The following is a 19,523-nucleotide window of genomic DNA, read 5'->3' as shown; positions in this document are numbered from 1 at the left end:
CTACTGAATTCAACCAGATGTTTTTAACTTAGGCATGGCAAAATCAGAATTAGACATACCCATGAAAAAACCAAAGTAAAGACAGTTTTGGCAATATCCAATTTTAGAAGGATTATCTTAGTCAATCCCCAATTCAAGTAACAATCATTATAGAGTACTTAGATTTTAGTACTAATCTAACTTTATTGTGTGTTACAATAGCAAAATAAGATGAATTGGGTGAGAACTCAGGAAACGCATACACAAAAAAATTAGAAAACAAGGGGAACATGTAAAATAGCACATAATAAAAAGAAAATTACCAAATGAAAAACCAGAAATACTAAATAAATGTTTAGTTAAATGTTCAAGTGAAAAATTAGTAAAAGAATGTTTTGTGGAGGGTATGGAACTCAAAATGGACTACGTGGATGAGAAACATTTCAGGAAAGGACACAAGAAAGGACACAGAAGTAGAAATTAGTAATCATATCAGGTTCTTGCAACCAAAAGCCATGACGAGTAACTGAGTTCATTCACATATCTGTTTCACACACATCCCACACGATGGGAAATTGAAAGTGGCTACAGATTCTTCCGTCTCCTTCCCTCTCCATCAAGAGCTAGTCTCTCTCTTTCCACATTTCATTCTTTTTAAATTTTTGTCAGTACGTAGTAGGTATATGTATTTACATGAGATGTTTTGATACAAGTATGCAATGTGAAATAAGCACATCATGGAGAATGAGGTATCCATCCCCTCAAGAATGTACCCTTTGAGTTACAAAGAATCCAGTTACACTCTTTAAGTTATTTTAAAATGTACAATTAAGTTATTATTGACTATAGTCACCTTATTGTGCTATCAAATAGTGGGTCTTATTCATTCTTCTAACTACTTTTTTTTTGTACCCATTAATCATCCCTACCTACCCTCCAGCCCCGTACTCCTTTTTCCAACCTCTGGTAACCATCTTTCTTCTCTCTATGTTCATGAGTTAAATTGTTTTAATTTTTAGATCCCACAAATAAGTGAGAACATAAAATGTTTTTCTTTCTATGCCTGACTTATTTCACTTAACATAATGATTTCCAGTTCCATCCATGTTGTTGCAAATGACTGGATCTCATTCTCATTTATGGGTGAATAGTACTCCATTGTATATAGGTACCGCATTTTCTTTATCCATTCAACTGTTGATAGACACTTAGGTTGCTTCCAAATCTTAGCTATTGTAAACAGTGCTGCAACAAACACAGGAATGCAGATACCTCTTTGATATACTGATTTCCTTTCTTGTGGGCATATACCCAGTGGTGGGATTGATGGATCATGAGGTATCCCAATTTTTAGTCTTTTGATGAACCACCAAACTGTTCTATATAGTGGTTGTACTAATTTACATTCCCACCAACAGTAAACAAGAGTTCCCTTTTCTCCATATCCTTGCCAACATTTGTTACTGCCTGTCTTTTGGAGACAAGTCATTTTAACTGTGGTGATTTCTCTCTACCTTTTACATCAATGTTGTCACTGTGGTGGTCCTTGGGCCAGTCAGCAAACAGAACACAATCAGAGGTCTGAAAAACACCTTCACCTTACCGGCCTTTTGCGATACCTGGTATCCTGAGACCACCACCAATGGAAAAGAATCCAAGCCATCCGCTGGAAGATGAAAGATAAAAGACCTCAAGGGAGAGAACTGAGATTACACAGACAACCATCAGACAGCCCCCAGGCACAACCCTGCCAACTGCCGGTGATGTGAGGCCAGCACTTGCCACCTGACCAAGGACACCTGAGTGAACCCCACAGACACCTATGGAGCCAGCCTAGACAAAGAAATGAGCCAATCCACACAATTGTGAACTAAGTGAACGGTTATTGTTTTAAGCATTAAGTTTTGGAGTGTTTTGTTTCACAGCAAAAGCACACAAAACACACACACACACACACACTTCAGCTTTTTGTTTCCTTATTCAAAATTACTGCCATCCAGTTAACTAAATAAGTCTCCAAACTGATCATCCACTTTTCAGTATTTCTAACCCCCTTAACCACTGCTATCAGATTAACTTGTCAAAAAAAAAAAATAGAATTTTGGTCCTCTCACTCTTCTGATTGCAAACTTCAAATAAGAATTCATCCACTCATTCAATATTTACTGATCATCTGAAAGGTACCAGCCACTAATCTAGATGTAGAAAATATAAATGGTGTAAAAATATTGCCCATAAGACAAATATTCCAGCTCATCATTTTCTGCAGTAAGGAATCTCTAATCTGACTTCTTGTAAAAAGGGAGAGATTCCTACAAGAAGCTGGGAGAGTTTTATAAGTATTTACTGAAAATAAACAACAAAATGATAAACCATACATTGTTTAAATAGTGATCTATAGAGAGAGGAAGCAGATGGGAGGAACAGGCTTGATTACTTTGACAATAATTTGTTTTGCAAATTTAAATTTGGAACCCTGTAAATATTCTATATGTTATTATAAAACAAAATTGAGTTTATAAATTCATCTCTAAAAATGAAAATAAAATAAAATAGATGAGCTTTAACATGTAATCAGTTGGTGTAATCAAACAGAGAAATGATTCAAAGTAACTTTAAAACAGAGCAAATTGGCTGTCTTCCTCTAGTGACATATGCACTAGAACAAAAAGAATTTTTTACAAATACTTTCCAGTGGTAAGATAATTAGAAAACATATTATTAATATTGTTAATCTAAAACTTCCATCTGTGCATTGTAGGACAAAGCAAATGGTTCATTATATAATCTCGTTCTAATATTCCTAGAGTCACTGAGAGCTGGGATTCTGGAGAAACCTGGAAAAAAGGAGATATCAAAATAAAACCCTGTAGTGATGAATTTGAATCAAAAGTATTGTATAAATTTTTAAATTAATTTTTTAAAATTAGTGGGTACATTGTGGGTGTTCATATTTATGGTGTACATGAGAGTTTTGATACAAGCATACACAAACCCACATTTATGAAAGAGTAAAATAATTAGAACACTGGGCACTTGACGACATTTAAAAATTATTGTTTTTTAATGTGTAGTAATGGTATTGTGGCACTTTAAAGTCCGTACTTAGAGATACATATTGAAATGTTATGGATGGAGTATTATAATCTCAGAGATTGGCTTCAAAATAATATAGAAGGTAGGGGGAGCTGTAGCGGTACAAATGAAACAAGACTGGCTGTGAGTGTGCAATTATTGAAGTTAGCTGATGGGTGCGTGAGCATTCACTGTATTATTCTGCCTACTTTTGTATATATTTAAAATTTTTCATAACAAAAAGTTTAAAAAACATGTATTGATACAAAGGCCCCATCTCCAGAGATTCTAACTTAATTGGTCCGGGACTCAGGTACTGAAAGAAAGGATGGAAAGAAGGAAGGAAGAAAGAAGGAAGGAAGGAAGGAAGGAAAGAAGGAAGGAAGGGAGAGGAAAGAAGGGAGGGAAGGAGAAAAAGAGCAAGCAGGCTCTGTGTGTGACCCTACTGCACTGTTTGGGCCTAGAACCATTTGCCTACCCTCCAGCCATTCCATTTCTTCCAGCAACTCAGCAATGTTTGTACTTCTCAGTGGTTCTATCAAAATTAACTGGGCTCCATGTTAAACATGCTGATTCCTGGGCCTCACCCCAGAGTGACTAAATAGACTATTGGAAGGTTAGGGTGAATCCTGGGAATACGTACATTTAATAAGCTCTGTGGGTGATTCTGTTATAAACTCAAGATGAAAAACACCCCTGTGCTCAATGGAGCAGGACTCCCATCGTTTCCTGCACACAGCCCTGGCCCTGTCACTCCCGTGCGTTTGTTCATTTTATTCCTTCCTTCTCCACCTGAAATGTCTTCCCCTTATCTTTATCTAAATCATGCCTGCTCTATAACCAAGTTCACAAATCACCCATCCATGAAGCCTTTTCCCTTCAGGGAAGTGATTCCTTCCTCCTGTGAACTCAGTTTTTTCCCCTGTGCATAGGTTTATATCTGTTTGTATGTAATGCTTCAGCTCCTTTACTCATCAAGAAGCTGCTTTAGGTCAACGGGCCTTTTTTTCATATTTTTGTAATTTAGGCATTGTTAAGACATATGAAAATATAGCAATATCCACTTAATGAAAATATAGCAGTGGATAGCATCCAGAATACAGTGCTTGCCCATTACTTGCTCTTCTCTTAAGGGCTAGTTAACACAACCCCATACTATCCTAAATATGCAAGGAAGTCCCTCCCAGGCAAAGATGGTAGTGAGAGGAAGACAACACAAGATAAATGACTATCAACATTTCTCAAGAATCAGCTAAATCAGCTATAAAACCTTAACTACTTTCTAAATCAAAATGCCACACTTACCATTTTTCCAAATGAAAGAAATTTATTTAAAGAAAAATATTCCAAAGTACTATTTTACTTATAATAACTGTGTCCAAAAAGTGTTGAGCATCCTAAGAGGTTATGTTTTATAAAAATGTAAATAAATATACCTTTATGTATAAGCATACTTCAATTTTATAAGGCTTCTAAAGAAAAGTGATATATTTTTATAAACACCTCTACTTCAGATTCCTAAAGAAAAAAAAAACTTTAAACTTTGACAGAGAGGTTTATCATTATAAATTAGTGGATGTCCTTCACTTAGTGCTGACTGTACACCAGGTGCTATGCTCAGCAGTTTACATCATTCTCTCCCTTAGTCTTCTCAACAACATTCTTATGAGTTGGGCTTGTTTGTGGTTTATGGATGAGAACAGGGAGATCTGGAGGGGTTGGGTAATTGCACAGTCATTGAACTGGCGGAACTGGGATCAAGGCCCTGTATACCTGATTGTTTCTACAGACCCTTGCTTTCTTGGCACTCTGCTGTCTATCGAGAATAAAACCACCAAGAGCTGGGGAAGTGGGCAGGGAGAAGGATGGAGGGTGGACTAGAGGATGAGGGACAGGATGAGCTGAGGGCTTGGCTGTCAGACAAATCTCGCTTCATATCTTACTCTTGAGCCTGTATGCACCTCTCTGATGTTCAGCTCCCTTCTCTATAACAATATGGGCTATTTGGAGCTGTTGTAAGGAGCTGTGTAAGATGATGCATGTGAGGTCCCTAGCTTAACAAACTGGAGGTATTGGTAATAACAGCCAGTGTCATCAACTTTGGCATTGTCATGAGCCATGTGTCCTTGCAGATTTCTTGTTACTGGATTATCATATAATTCAGTGAAAGGCACTGACTGATTTTTCAGCCTGTGCAGATTCTGCTGAAGTCACACTGATATCATCTAATTTGTTGTTGTTCTTTGGGGAGATTTTGTATCAAATATTGTAAAGCATTAGGTATAAAAGAGAGTGTAATATTCAAAACTTTCATCTAATTTCAAACTTTCATCTAATTCAAACCCATGAGCTAAGCAGCTGTCAGTAACCGTACTTCACACAATCTGTCATATAGGCCAAATGATCCACTCTGTGCACAAATCATGCCCAAAGGAACATGGCCCAGGAAGGGTCAATACAGTATACCTGTCACAATTAGCCTGTCTAGCAGTCCTTCTGCAGCCTGCTTTGCTTCACCCAGGGATAATGGTGGTCATTACTTACTTTCCTAGAGCAATCCTTCCAAAAGGCTCATGCCTGACAAGAAGGAATGGAACTGAGAGGGCAGTGGGACACTCAGCATGCCATTCCTCCCTCATTTCTCCCTCTCTAATTGGATTGATTTTTCCATAAGTGTGTCTGGGCAGGGACATACCTCTTAGGGTATCTAAGTTAGAGGGGAAAAAGATCTCTTCTGCAATCCATCTGTACCATCCATCCAGCAGGTACACATGGAGTTTTCAGGAGTGGTCTGAGTCCATGATTAAATTCTAGGAGAACCCAATACTTAGATATGCACACTTTCCTGCCTTCAAACTGGGGTGGAGTTTGAGTAACTGAGTTGGTGGTCAGAGGTGCCAAGAGAGAGACTAGCATTCTTGATAAACTATTACCTTTTTATCGGTCAATTACATAGACACTACTTGTAGAAAGAAGTTTACAATATCTACATTGTTTGTGAGAAACATAAATTATTGACCCATATAAACAATTTTTCATTTGTTATATTTCTGTGTATAATATTTAGTCTGCAGGGAGGAAAAATGCTTCACTAATGCCTTCCTAGTGATATGAATTAAAGGAAAAAAGTAATAAAATTAATTGTCTATTTATAATTTAGAAATAACTACAAATATTTTGACAGAATGATTCAGAAATTCATAGTAAAGAGCATACTTTTTTTTCCAGGCAAACATGTGGTTCTCATACGTCCACAATGGCTGAAAATATTTTGCTCTCTGGGGGAATCTTGCACATACTAATTTATGGAGAACTTTTATTCTCTTTTTATTCACAGAGAGCGAGGATTGAAGAGCCTACCTTTTTAATGTAGTGCTAACATTTCTTAAAACTTAAGATCATTTATGTTTTTCTAAAAGATGTGTTCAGATGTTTACACTTTAAATAATATAGCTATTTTTACATAAATACAGAAAATACAGGATATAAATACAATATTAAATGTACAATCTTGCTATGGAGCCAGAACTAAAATAGGATTTTTATTGTTAAAATCTTCCTAAGAGCACTCTGCATTGATGAGATTAAGCTGCTGTGAAGTATGTTTTATCTATCCCTGAAATTATTTTGTCAGTCTCTTTAACTATCTAAGTATTTTTTACAGTTAGAATTAAGAACCCAAACCTTTCATTAGTAGTCTTATAAATTCTTAGTAGAAAAACCGTACACCAAAGAAAGGAAACAAAATTTCTTCTTAAGTAGAGGATGTCCTACGACTTGAAACAATGAATAAATAATGTAAATAATACACTTTTCAAAATTTATATTTTCTCTACTAGAATGACAGAGGGGAAACATTATAGCCAAATATGCAAAGAAACCTTTGTCATGCTTCCAGTACAAGGGCTTAAGCTTTCTTAGGTATTCCTGCACCATTCTATAATGGTTGCTGAGTAACATTAGCATAATCCTGAATTATTAAGAAAATGAGAGGTCAGATTTACTTTACAGGAGAATTCAACCTATCTGAATCAGGCCTGAGAGGGTCATAGCATTCCAGATGTGCGCCTGGTGGTAGGTGTAAAGTGCACCACATGTAGAGAATGTGCACAGTAAGGAAAAAGACAAATTACCCGGAGCTATTACTGTCATTAGTTCCATCAGCCTGGGAAGCCCTCCCACGCCATTTTCAGTGGAGTGTGTGGAGCAGGCCTGGGGCTTATCACATCTCGCAGGGGGTCGTCTTCTGCCGGGCATAGTCACATAGTTTGACATTTCAGTTAAAAAAAAAAAAAAAAAAAGTCTGGGCCCTCATTCTCCATACAGGCATCTGTTTCCCAGCTCCACAACCAGTGGCGAAAATAAAGGGAGAGCCAGCCCACTGAAGGCTGCAATCATTTATCTGATGGCAGAATTGCTAGCCTTTCTAGAGGTAGGTGCACACTACTCTTTCACATCATCAGTTTTAAGCCAGGGACAATAAGCCTCTGCTACTACATTGTACCAAAAGCTCATTTGGGGGTTGTTTGACTAACCTTTTGAATATTTCACCACAATTAAAAGGTTAGGGATCTATCCCACAAGAAATGTGATGAAATAATGAAACATGCATAATGTTAGATGAAATATTGTGTTTAGACTGTACCGTGGGAACCAATGAGAAACACTTAAGGGACAACTAATGTAACAAAGCCATTTTCCCAAGATGGTTTTCATTGTAGAGGTGCACATGGACAATATTTATTCTGGGATATTAAGCAAAAAGAGCAAAACACTATAAATACATATAATAATCATAACTATGTAGGAATCTGTGCCCGTGGCAAGTAATACACATAAAAGAAATGGGTTGTGGTAAGGTGCTATGATTTTTGTAAACTGTCCTTTAATTATTTGCTAAAATCCCTTTAATGTTGCATATTCTCCTCAGTTAAAGGAAACCACAAAAGTATTAATACATGTATACAAGCATTCTCATGAAGGAAACAGTGAAAAGAGAAAGAAATCCAATGTAAAAACACAAAGTATTTCCCACTTCATCTTTAGGGAAAAACATAAAGATTTAGCATCCATCTGAACAGACAGAAAAAAGAAAGATGCAAAGAACGCCAAGTAAATTCATTCAAGAGAATAAAGCTTTTCTCACACCCTTCTTAATAACATTAATAACAATCCCACATATAGGGGTTTATTGCCTAGTAGGTACACATCAGATTTATCCTGCAAGCATTTCTCCTGAGTGTGGAAACTATGGTTCAGAGAAACTAAGTAACATGCCCAAGGTCAAACAGCAAGTATTCATATCCCAGACTGCCTGACTCCATGCCCTTAACCTCTGTTACAGCCTCTCTTTCTCTCTCTCTTTCTCCTTTCTCTCTCTTTGTCTGTCTCTGTCTCTCTCTCTCATTCTCTCTGCTGTTCAGAATCTTTAAGTGCCAGTCATCATTTTGAAGTAGCCCTCTTTTCTGTTTCTTCCCTTGACCATAGCCTCTAATAAAGCAGTACAGATTTCATCTGGCATTGGAAGGTCTGATATTCACTCATATTTTAGTTCATATCCAGTAAATAAATATTTCAGTATCTTCCATGCATTGTGATGGTACAAGGATTGTGAGATACAAAGCTGAAAAAAAATAAACACTTTGGGAACCTACAGACATGTCAGGAATACAAATGTGCAAACTGCCAAATGCAGTCTGTTACAAGAGCCCAAGACCTGTGCTTCTTGAGAAACTGGCAACTGAACTGAGAAACTAAAGGAAGAGATAGGAAAGGCAGATGAATGCTTCATGATAGGAAAAAAATCCCTGTAGAGGGTGAAAGGGAAAAAAAAATAAAAAGAAGACAAAAACAGAAGCAAACAAAACCAAAAAAAAAAACGACCATGGTACATTCCAGAAACTTGAAAGTGATCCATCTAGCCAGACTTAGAGTGCGATAATAACCATCAGAACTGTTGTAACTGGAACAGTCACATTTTTAAAGACCTGGAGGGTTTGCTTTTCCAGGAAAAAAATGATTAAAGATCTCAAAAGCAACACTCAACACTCTTTAGGGTTTGCCTTATTGCATGTCAACAGTAAAAACTGCTTTGTGAGACAGCCATTGCTATACACTGAGCTCTACAGAGTTAAGTGCCGGGACAAGTGAGAGCTGGACAGTCCTGGACAACTCTTCTTCACTGAGAAAAAATAACTACACATGGTCAAAGGAGAGCCTTAGAAGCCAAGAGGCAAAATGTCATCATATGCATTCTTCATGAAATCTTGCCAGGAACAGCACAAGAAGCAGCACTCAGATGTTTCCGTCAACTTCTCAGAATTTTCTAAGAAATGCTCAGAGAGGTGAAAGACCATGGGTTCAAAACAGAAAGGGAAATCTGAAGATAGGGCAAAGGCAGACAAGGCCACTTTATGAAAGAGAAATGAAAACAAATATCCCTCCTACAGGGGAAACAAAAAAGAAATCAAGGATCCCAGTGCACCCAATAGGCCTCCTTTGGCCTTCTTGTTCTCTTGTGATTGTCACCCCCAAATCAAAGAACATCCTGGCCTATGTGTAGGTGATGTTGCAAAGAAACTGGGAGAGGTGGAATAACACTGCTGCAGGTGACAAGAAGCTTTATGAAAAGAAGCCTGCAAGGCTGAAGGAAAATTACAAAGAGGATACTGCTGTATACTAAGCTAAAGGAAAGCCCCGTGCAACAAAAAGGGGAGTTATTAAGGCTGAAAAAAGCCAGAAAAAGAAGGAAGAGGAGGAAAATGAAAATAAAAAAGAAGATGATGATGAATAAGATGGTTCTAACAGTTTTTCTCCTTTGTCTATAAAACATTTAATCCCCCTGTATACAACTCCCTCCTTTTAAGGAAAAAAAACTGAAATCTAAGACTAAGATTTGTTTTCAAACTATTCATTTTGTGTATAGTCAGCACACTGTTGAATGTGTCTTTAGATAGACCTGTCCTGGTAGTATTTTTAATAGCCATTAACTTTGCCTGGTACAGTGTGGGGGTTGTAAATCGGTGTGGAAATTTAAAGCATGTTCTTCTTGGTGCACAGCACAAATTAATTTTATATGGGGATAGTAGTGTTTTCATCTTCAGTTGTCTGTGATGCAGCTTATATTAGGAAATAATTGTTGTTCTGTTAACAGAATACTACACTGTAATTGCAAAAAAAAAAAAAAAGTTGCAGTTCTTGCAGTTCTTTTGTTGACATTCTGAATGCTCCTAAGTAAATAAGATTTTTTTTTTTTTTTTTTTTTTTTTTTTTTTTTTTTTTTTTTTGAGATGGAGTCTCATTTTGTCACCCAGGCTGGAATGCAGTGGCAAGATCTCGGCTCACTGCAGCCTCCACCTCCTGGGTTCAAGCGATTCTCCACTCATGTAGCTGGCATTACAGGTATGAGTCACTATGCCTGGCTAATTTTTGTATTTTCGTAGAGATGGGGTTTCACCATGTTGATCAGGCTGGTCTCAAACTCCTGGCCTTAAGTAATCTGCCTGCTTTGGCCTCCCAAAGTGCTGGGATTACAGGCATGAGCCATTGTGCCTAACCAACTATATATAATTTTTTATTAAAATAAATAAATAAAAACTGCTTTTTGAATAAGCACATCTAAATTAAGTGTTGTTATGCAAATTACTGATTCAATTAACTTAAATAATTGCTGCTTGTATCCACAAATTCTGTGAGGACTTGGGCATGTTCTCTTGACTAGAGATTATTTTCCTCTTCTGCAAAATGGAATACACCTGTGTCTTAGTATGTTTCCTGCTGCTAGAACAGAGCACCAGAGATGGGTAATTTATAAAAACAGGAAATTCATTTGGCTCACAGTTCTAGAGGTTGGTAAATCCAAGAGTACAGAGCTGTTATCTGGTGATGGTCATCCTGTATCAGAAGATACCACATGGTGAGACAGAGAGAGGAAATTGGGCAGCATTCATTCTTTTTATCAGGAGCTCACTCTCTCTATTACCAATCCTCTCTTGCAATAACACCATTAATCCATTCATGATGGTGGAGCCTTCATGACCTAATTGCCTCCTAAAGTTCCTGCCTCTCAACACTGTTACAATGGCAATTAAGTTTCTAACGTATGAACTTTTGTGGGACACATTCAAACTATAGCAACCTATCTTACATGTTTGCAGATGAGAATGAGAAACAATGTAAAATTATCACCTAGCCAGGGGCCTGGCACATAGATGATAACCATTAAGTGGTAGCTATAGTAGAAGAGTTTAGAAAGCCAAATGTCTTTAAATCTCAATTTAGTGACAAGAAGCAGAAAAAGCCATTTTCTCATCTGCTTCATACTTGGTCCTCAGTCCTGATTGGTTGTTCAAATACGCGAAAATTTTACCAACAGCAGAGTTCAATTTTGCTAATGATTCCAAAGCCTTCCTGCTTTTTCCCTACTTCATGTCCATTTATGTTTTAATAAGAATATGTGCTATGGATCAACAGCTTCAAGTCAGAAGTCTTGACACATTCAAGATAAGGACTCTAGGAACAGTTAGGACGTTCTTAGGCTTAGCAAAAGGTGCCCCAAAAGTTCTTGTTCGCTGCCTCTGTCTTCTAGCTACCCATCTGGCTTACGAGTGGCTTACTATAGAGCTACTCAGTTCAATGCCAAGAGGTCTGGGGAGTCCTGTAGAAAAACTGACTGTCATGAATTTATCTAGGCATGTATCTTTCTGAGCCATTTAATTGTATTATGCCTTGTAAAACCTAGACCTTTATTTAATTCTACAACTTTCCAGGATACATTGTATATGTATTCTTGCTAAGCAATAGTGAATAATTTGGACTGCCACCCTGAGATAATGGGTGATAAGAAAGAAAATGATTCTCACTAACTCTCAAGTTTAAAAATTATTTTTTGTATCATTAATTTTGAAGAAAATTTTTTTTCCTTTCTAGAAGAACACCAGTTTGTTGAAAACAAACGTAGTTTGAATTGTTACGGTTTTTTTTTTTTCCCACATATGGACAATCAAGATTTGTCTTTGAAAACAGATAATTAATATCACAATATCAAATTAATACAGTTAGAAGAGATAAACTTTTTCTATTGTTAATATACTTTGTACATGATGTGCATTTTAGAAATCGCATGGGTGAACACTGAATGATGATAGTTCATTCAGAAAAAGATCAAGATTTAGATTAGAAGACTTTTATATATCAAATTTGGATTCTTCAAGGAATGGAATAATTAAAATATTTGTAATTATGGAAGTACTCTCCTTTTTATTGCTTTGTATAATTTTAGCATAATCAAAATTAGAGCTCAAATGAAAAAAGATGGAATCCTTATCATTCCGGAAGGAAATGGCATTAAAGAAGTCACCATAACTAAACATTTTTAAAACTGAGTGTTTTCAATTAGACTCATCAAATTATTTTGCTTTATCTTGACACACTTATCTATACTGCTCGTTATGCATTTTCTTACCCATCAGATGGGTTTTTCCTTTCTATGTGCTCTACACTGAACCTCAAAAATCTTCAAATCTTTTCTTCCTCTATTCATTTCCACATTTACTAGCGACTTTATGACTTATCCTCTTGTATATACTCCAAACTATTGGGTGGTGAGTCATTAACCTTTTAAAGTTATTTTGAATTACAAATAATAGCTAACCTAGTGTGATTATATGTGCTACTAGGTTTAGTTTTTATTTCCCCCAATGAGCTTGCATTCTAGGGCACACCTATAGTTGCATACACCCTATTATTTTGCAAAAAGCAAAGTAGAACTAAGAGAAACTATAAACTCTTGGTAGGTATCCATCCCAGGAGAGGCAAATTATGGCAGATAGTATTACTGATTTTCTATTACCATGGACACCTCAGCAACGCAAAATGATACATTACCCTCTGATTGCCCAGTGTTATCAGGCTTGCAAAGTATCAGCTGGATGATATGTCACAGTAGGAAATATATAAAAACTTTGCTTCTTGCCACCTGGATTTCAAAGGCTCAACAGATGAAGAACTTATTGTGGTTTTTAAGTCTGTTGCTTGTTTTCAAATCTTTGCAGCTGAGTTTTTAACAGTATGGTAATATATAGTTCAAGGAATACTACCTTCTGATGAAACACCACAAATTTTAGCGTAGTGGCAACGAAACCAAGCAAATTGCTAACTTCTTAAACAGTTTTACAACATGCCAATAGACATTTCTCCTAGATTTTTGCCTAGACTCTTGTAATTATTGGATAATTACCTCTCCATACTCTTTCTTTTGACAGCTTAGTTCTAGCCTCTGGGAGTTTAACATCTAATTGGTTTGTTTGCTTAGACTGTGGAATCTTGAGTCTTCTTGAAGTCAGCAAAGTCAGACAGCCAAAGGAGTTAAAAATATTTTAGTTAGTTCTATCCTCTGGAACCCATCTAAAAGGGTTAATAGAAGTACGAGCCTCTGGTACTTCTTCAGTCATTCTTCACAAGCCTGGTAACTAGACTCAGTGAATGTTTGGTTATTAGAGTAGATCTCTATAGAATCACCACACTCAATAAATGTCCAATAACAATAGTGAAGAGTTAGAAGAACTATATTTAAAATATTTTCTCCCTAATTCCCCTCCTAAATCTGGCTTCCATCTTTGCCTCTTTATGGTATCCAATGACCTCCATTCAGGCAAGTTCAAAGGCATTTTCTCTGTCCTTATCTTCCTTGATCTTTCTGATGTATGGGGCACAGCTTTTCATACCTGCCCCTTTGAAGACTTCTGGCTTCAGTTCCGGAGACATTTCTATTGTCTTTTATTTTTCCTCATCAACACCCTGATCTCTTCACTTATTTCTCACATTTATGTCTTTCTTTTTTTTTTTCCTTATACCTTTCCAGTCACTTTTCTTCCAATGTATCTTTGAAGAATTACTATATTATTTGTGTCTTCCTCCTTTTTAAAACTCTTCACAGTTTCTTTTATTTTCACTGTTATATAAGAGAATAACTTCCAGATACCTAACACTGATCTATTTCTTTATGTACAGTGTTAGATACAACAAGGGTATATCAAAACTCAAACACACAGCTTCAATATATTAATACAATTTATGCATACACATTTATCTCATTTTCACTTTTTTTGAGCATTCACCACCTTTTCAAAAGTCACCTCCTCAAAGAAGCATTACTTGATATCAATCTCTACATCCCCTTTCTCTGGGTGATTTTTCTTTGTAGTGTCTATCCGTGCCTTCATTATAGTATGTACTTATTTGTATGTTCTTTGAATGCATCACAAAAATGCAAGCTCCATGAAGGCAGAACTCTTTGTTTTGTTCACTTCTACATAACTAGCACATAGAATAGTGCACGACACATAGTAAACACTAGAGAAAAATTTGAATGGATTAATGAAACAGTGAGTAAGTGAGTAAATGCACATTTCTTTCAGATGCTGTAATTCAGATTCGGAACCTCAGTCATCCTTGACTTCTTAATGCTGCCTTAATGCTCTAGTCTATATCTGGTTTAGTCTAGGCTTGGGAAATGCAACAAATAAGACACAATAATTCAGTGGCTAAAAGAAACTAAAACATTTATTTCTCCTTTACAGTTTGAGCTGAATGTTTCAAGTTGCAGGCAGCTCCACTCCCTGACTTTATCTGGGACATTGGTTATTTCTGTCATGTTGCTCTTCTATATGTATACCTTTGTGAGTACCAGCTAGTTGGATGGAAAAAGACAGCATAAAGGAAGCATACTCACTATCTCAAGGTCTAAGCCTAGAATGACCCATAGTACTTCTGTTGTATTAATGCTCTAGTGATATAGGTTTGTTTTTTACATCAAAAAACAAATCTGTTTAGATTCCATTAGCAATGTGTAGTCATGTGATCCACCCAACTAACTGTAAGGGAGCCTGGCATATGCAGCCTATCCATATGCTTATAAAGAAGGGAAAAACAAATTCTGATGCACAACTACCAGACTCCCCATATGAGTAAGTTCCTTGGAATTTGTCACAGATCAATTTCTTCCTTTCTCTTCATGCCACCCCCTGCCTGAACCACTAGGATCCTTGACTTGTTATTTTCCTGGCCTTCAGTCTTTCATCTTACCACCCTGTCTCATTTCAAAAGCCAAATCACTTTTCCGAATTATAACTATGACTTTTAATTCCTGGTCTCAAAATCCTGTGGCTAGCAATTCCTAGCAATTCCTACCTATGACAAGTTCAAATTATTTGGGATGGATTTCAAAATTCTCTTCAGTGCTGATATCCTCCACAACTTCACAAAGTTAGGCTCTAAAAATTTTTAAAGTCCAGCACATTTTACACACACTAGCCAATGTTCATGTGGCTTTCTCTCCTAGAGTTTCTTAAAGTGGAGACTTAAATTTTCAGTTATATAACATCACCGTATATTTTTCTTCAAGGCCCTGTATATAAGGGCCTTTTGAAACAGTGTTTGATAATGTAATTGAAAAGTCACAAAATAAAACTGCAACCTAGATTTGATGTAAAAAACAAATCTATATCACCAGAGCATTAATATAAGCAATTATTATAAATTTCTTCAAGCAATAGTTTTTCTGTAATCATTTTGCAAAAGCCCATTTTTTAAGGCAGTGGTTCTCAATATGTGCTCTGGGGAACTCTAAGAAGGTGTTCCCAAAATCTTTTCAGGGAGTCTGTGAGGTCAAAACTCTTTTCAGGATAATGTTGGGCCAGGCGTGGTGGCTCATGCCTGCAATCCCAGTACTTTGGAGGCCAAGGTGAGTGGATCACTTGAGGCCAGGAGTTCAAGATCAGCCTGGCTAACACAGCGAAACCCTGTTTCTACTAAAATACAAAAATTAGTCAAGCATGGTGGTGGGCATCTGTAATCCCAGCTACATGGGAGGCTGAGGCAGGAGAATAGCTTGAACCCCGGAGAGGTCAGTGAGCCGACATCATGTCGCTGCACTCCAGCCTGGGTGACAGAGTGAGACACTGTCTCAAAGAAAAAGAAAAAAAGTTAAGACTTCATTTGCCTTTTTACTTTCATTCTTTCACAAATTCATGAACCTGGAGTTTCAGAGGCTACATGATATCACTATAGTTTGAATGAGGAAGCATATACAAGAATTCAATTGTCTTCATTTGAGCCAGATATTTCAAAGATTTGCAAAAACAGATATAATTCCATTCTTCACATTAAATTTTTTGTTTTGTTAAACTATGGTTATTTTTATTAAAAAGTTGTTTACATTAACATGTAGTGTTATTTTTAATGAATTAATATTTGTAAATTATTTTTAATATATTATATGGTACCTACTCATAGATATAACTCCCATAAATGAAACCTTTGAGGTCCTCAATAATTTCTTTCTTTTTCTTTTTTTTCTTTTTCTTTTTTTTTTTTTTGAGCAATAGCAAGGTTTATTGTGAAGAGCAAAAGGACAAAGCTTCCACAGCATGGAAGGGGACCCGAGCGGGTTGCCACTGCTGGCTGGGATGGCCAGCTTTTATTCCCTTATTTGTCCCTTCCCATGTTCTGTTTTTGTCCTCAATAATTTCTAAGAGTGTAAAGCAGGTTTGGGAGCCACTGCTTTAAGGTGATAAATTATAGTTTTGCTACAGTTTTTGGCATCCATCCCTTTCCCTGTCATCTTCTTTCTTCACTTGCTAGAAGTAAGAAGACTGGAAATCACTGAAAATGTTGGTAAAATAATTTTCATTATCTGATCTAAAATAGTCCTCACTCGAGTCACCAAGAACTTCTTTGAAGTTCTGCTATTACACATATGAAAGAAAAACAAGGGAACTGAGAGTTGTTCTGAAAAACAGGTACAGAGGTCATTAGGAAAACGGGCTCTGGTGGCTCTCATGCATAACTGATGACTGTGAAGTGCTTTACAGATGGAAAAGTGTTATGCCATGGCAGAAACAACCACTATGCACCATCTCACTCTAGAAGAAACTGACTCCTTTCTTGATGTTCCCTATAAAGAAGAATTAAAACAGTCTATGTAGTGCTTCTAGAATATTTTAGCTTGAATAACCAAAACAATATTGAATGTGAACAACATTCATCATTTATACTCTTGGACTATCACTCAGTGCTATAATGTTAGAGAATCTAGTTAATACCAGAGACTTAGCTTTGCCCTAGAGAAAACTCTAGGCCACAGCCAAAGGCTGCCACAATACACATTAGGAATGCATATATTTATCCACAAGACTGACTTCATATAATTTATCACTATTACAAAATGAAAACATAAACAAAGCATCACTCAAATTCCAGTAAATAGTTCAATACAAACAACATCCTATGTGGTAAGTAAGCAGTATAGAGCAACTTTGGTTCTAGACCTCAGTAGCAGAGAAGTTATATCACCTACCTAGCAGCAGTATTTCTGAACTATCAGTTAACTAAGGGATTACTCCTAAAATTCTAAAATGTGAGAAAAATATTTTCAGGGCTTTTTTCCCCTTCTATAATGCGTTTGTCTTTAAAGTCAATTCTAATCCTACCATTTCACATGCTTATTTTCATTTATTAGACTAACATATTTCCAGGGCCTAGATGGGATCAAAATTACTTCTTAGGTGGTTTTAGCCCTAGCATACTTGCTACAAAGAAATTGCTGGTTGAAATATCTCCAAGCCCTTTTTTCCACATGACAGACAAGGACATTTTCTATTAACATTAATGAGACTTATGAGTCCATCCTGATGGGATAACAGAACTAAAAGGTAAGTTTTTATCGGCAGTAAAGCATCCTTCACCCAAGTGTTCAACTTCTAGTAAATAGATAGAAATTTGCCCATGTATAAACTGTTAACGTGACTAGTGCCTTTGAAGTTGCGAAGATTTTAGAATACATCATAGTCTTAAAATATGAAATGTGCTTTGATACAAAAACAGAATTCTAAGTAGCAATCTCCAAAATATCTCCATATGTTACGGAGGAAAGTAAATGAATTATTTCAGAATTTACTAAAAAGTTTTATTCTTCAGAAACTGCTAATCCATATTTTCCACATGTAATCTTTTTAGATATCAGCCGTTCTGTGTTAGTGAAAGTAAACTGCTGTATTTTAAAAACAAAATCACTCATTTTTTTTGTAAATGAAACACTGCTTTTTAGGTTGCCAGCCTATTTTTATTTCAACTATTTCTTTTTGAGAACTGATCTCCCATAACAAAAATTATTGGACTACTGAAATAAAAATTAAAATAACCATCAGTTATACTTCTAGAGTTTAATATGAGATTTTTACTACTTGGGCCCAAAAGTTTTTCCATACTTAAAATACACTGTTTCAAAGTATATATTCTTTTTACAAATCTCATTCATTTTTTTTCTGTTTCCTCCTAATCCTTCCAAAAATCAGGGATAAATTTTTTTTTGTTAAACCTATTTGTAGAGTAAACCTCCTGTTTATAATTAATAAACCAAATTAATAGTTGTTCTAATAAATAAGAACTGAAAATTTTAAGACAAAACATGTCTTTACCTAGGTGTGGGCAATTTTTTTTATGGAGGGAAAGAAAACTTATTTAAAAATAATTGAGAATATGAGTAATTAAAATTAGCAAAAAAAATCACAGAATAGAACCTGCACAAGTAACATTTTGCAAATCGTATCTTTACTGTGCATTGAACAAGTTTACTGGTTTTTATTACAGAACTCTGAGAAAATAGATACTTTTTGAAAGAATATTAATTAAAAAGCTATTAGAAAAAAGTAAAATCTTTCATAGCCTTTAAAAATTAATTCCCACCATATTTTACTTTATCATATTCAGTGGCCTGTCTAGTATTATCTCTACATACCTGCTAACTTTAACATGTTTCAAACAACACATTGTATTTGTGACAGGTCAAAATAAACAGTAACCTTTACCCATGAGAAAAAGAAAAGTCTGTGCCTGAGTTATTGCTAAGGATTGTTTTCTGGAGAAATAAATAATAATAACAAATCTCCCTACAGAAATTCTTCAGTTTCACAAAACTTGTGTTTTGCCTTGTTTTGTCGTTTTGTTCTTGGTGACACACAGCTGTGACACAGAAAACAGGCAGGGAAAACACGAAGGTGTGGATTTTCGGTGTCACCAAACCTGGGAAATGTGGTGTTTGTATTAACACCACGTTAGGCACATAACCAAATTACTCTCACCTACATCTATAGGTAGTTTTCAGACAGAGACAGTATTACCTATTCTATGCCAATCTCTCTCTTTCTATCTGGTGCACACACACACACACACACACACACACTTGTAAACTAGAATAGTCAGTTCTAAGATGTAACTAGAAACCCCCTTTTCTTGAAACAAGAAAAAACAAATCCCATAGGGAAGGGCCAAAATTATAAACAACTTAATCTCAATTAATTTGGAATTCGAGCCACAAAATCCTTGACTATAAATCTCCAAGCCCAGCTATTGGCTCCTCCAAAAAGGGCTTTACAAAATCTGTCCCAATAGTTCCCTTGCTCCCAAGTGGA

This window comes from Pongo abelii, chromosome 4 (genome assembly GCF_028885655.2).
Source record: "Pongo abelii isolate AG06213 chromosome 4, NHGRI_mPonAbe1-v2.0_pri, whole genome shotgun sequence".
Lineage (NCBI taxonomy): Eukaryota > Metazoa > Chordata > Mammalia > Primates > Hominidae > Pongo > Pongo abelii.
The sequence above is the reverse complement of the archived record's forward strand: the minus strand, read 5'-3'. Positions refer to the sequence as shown.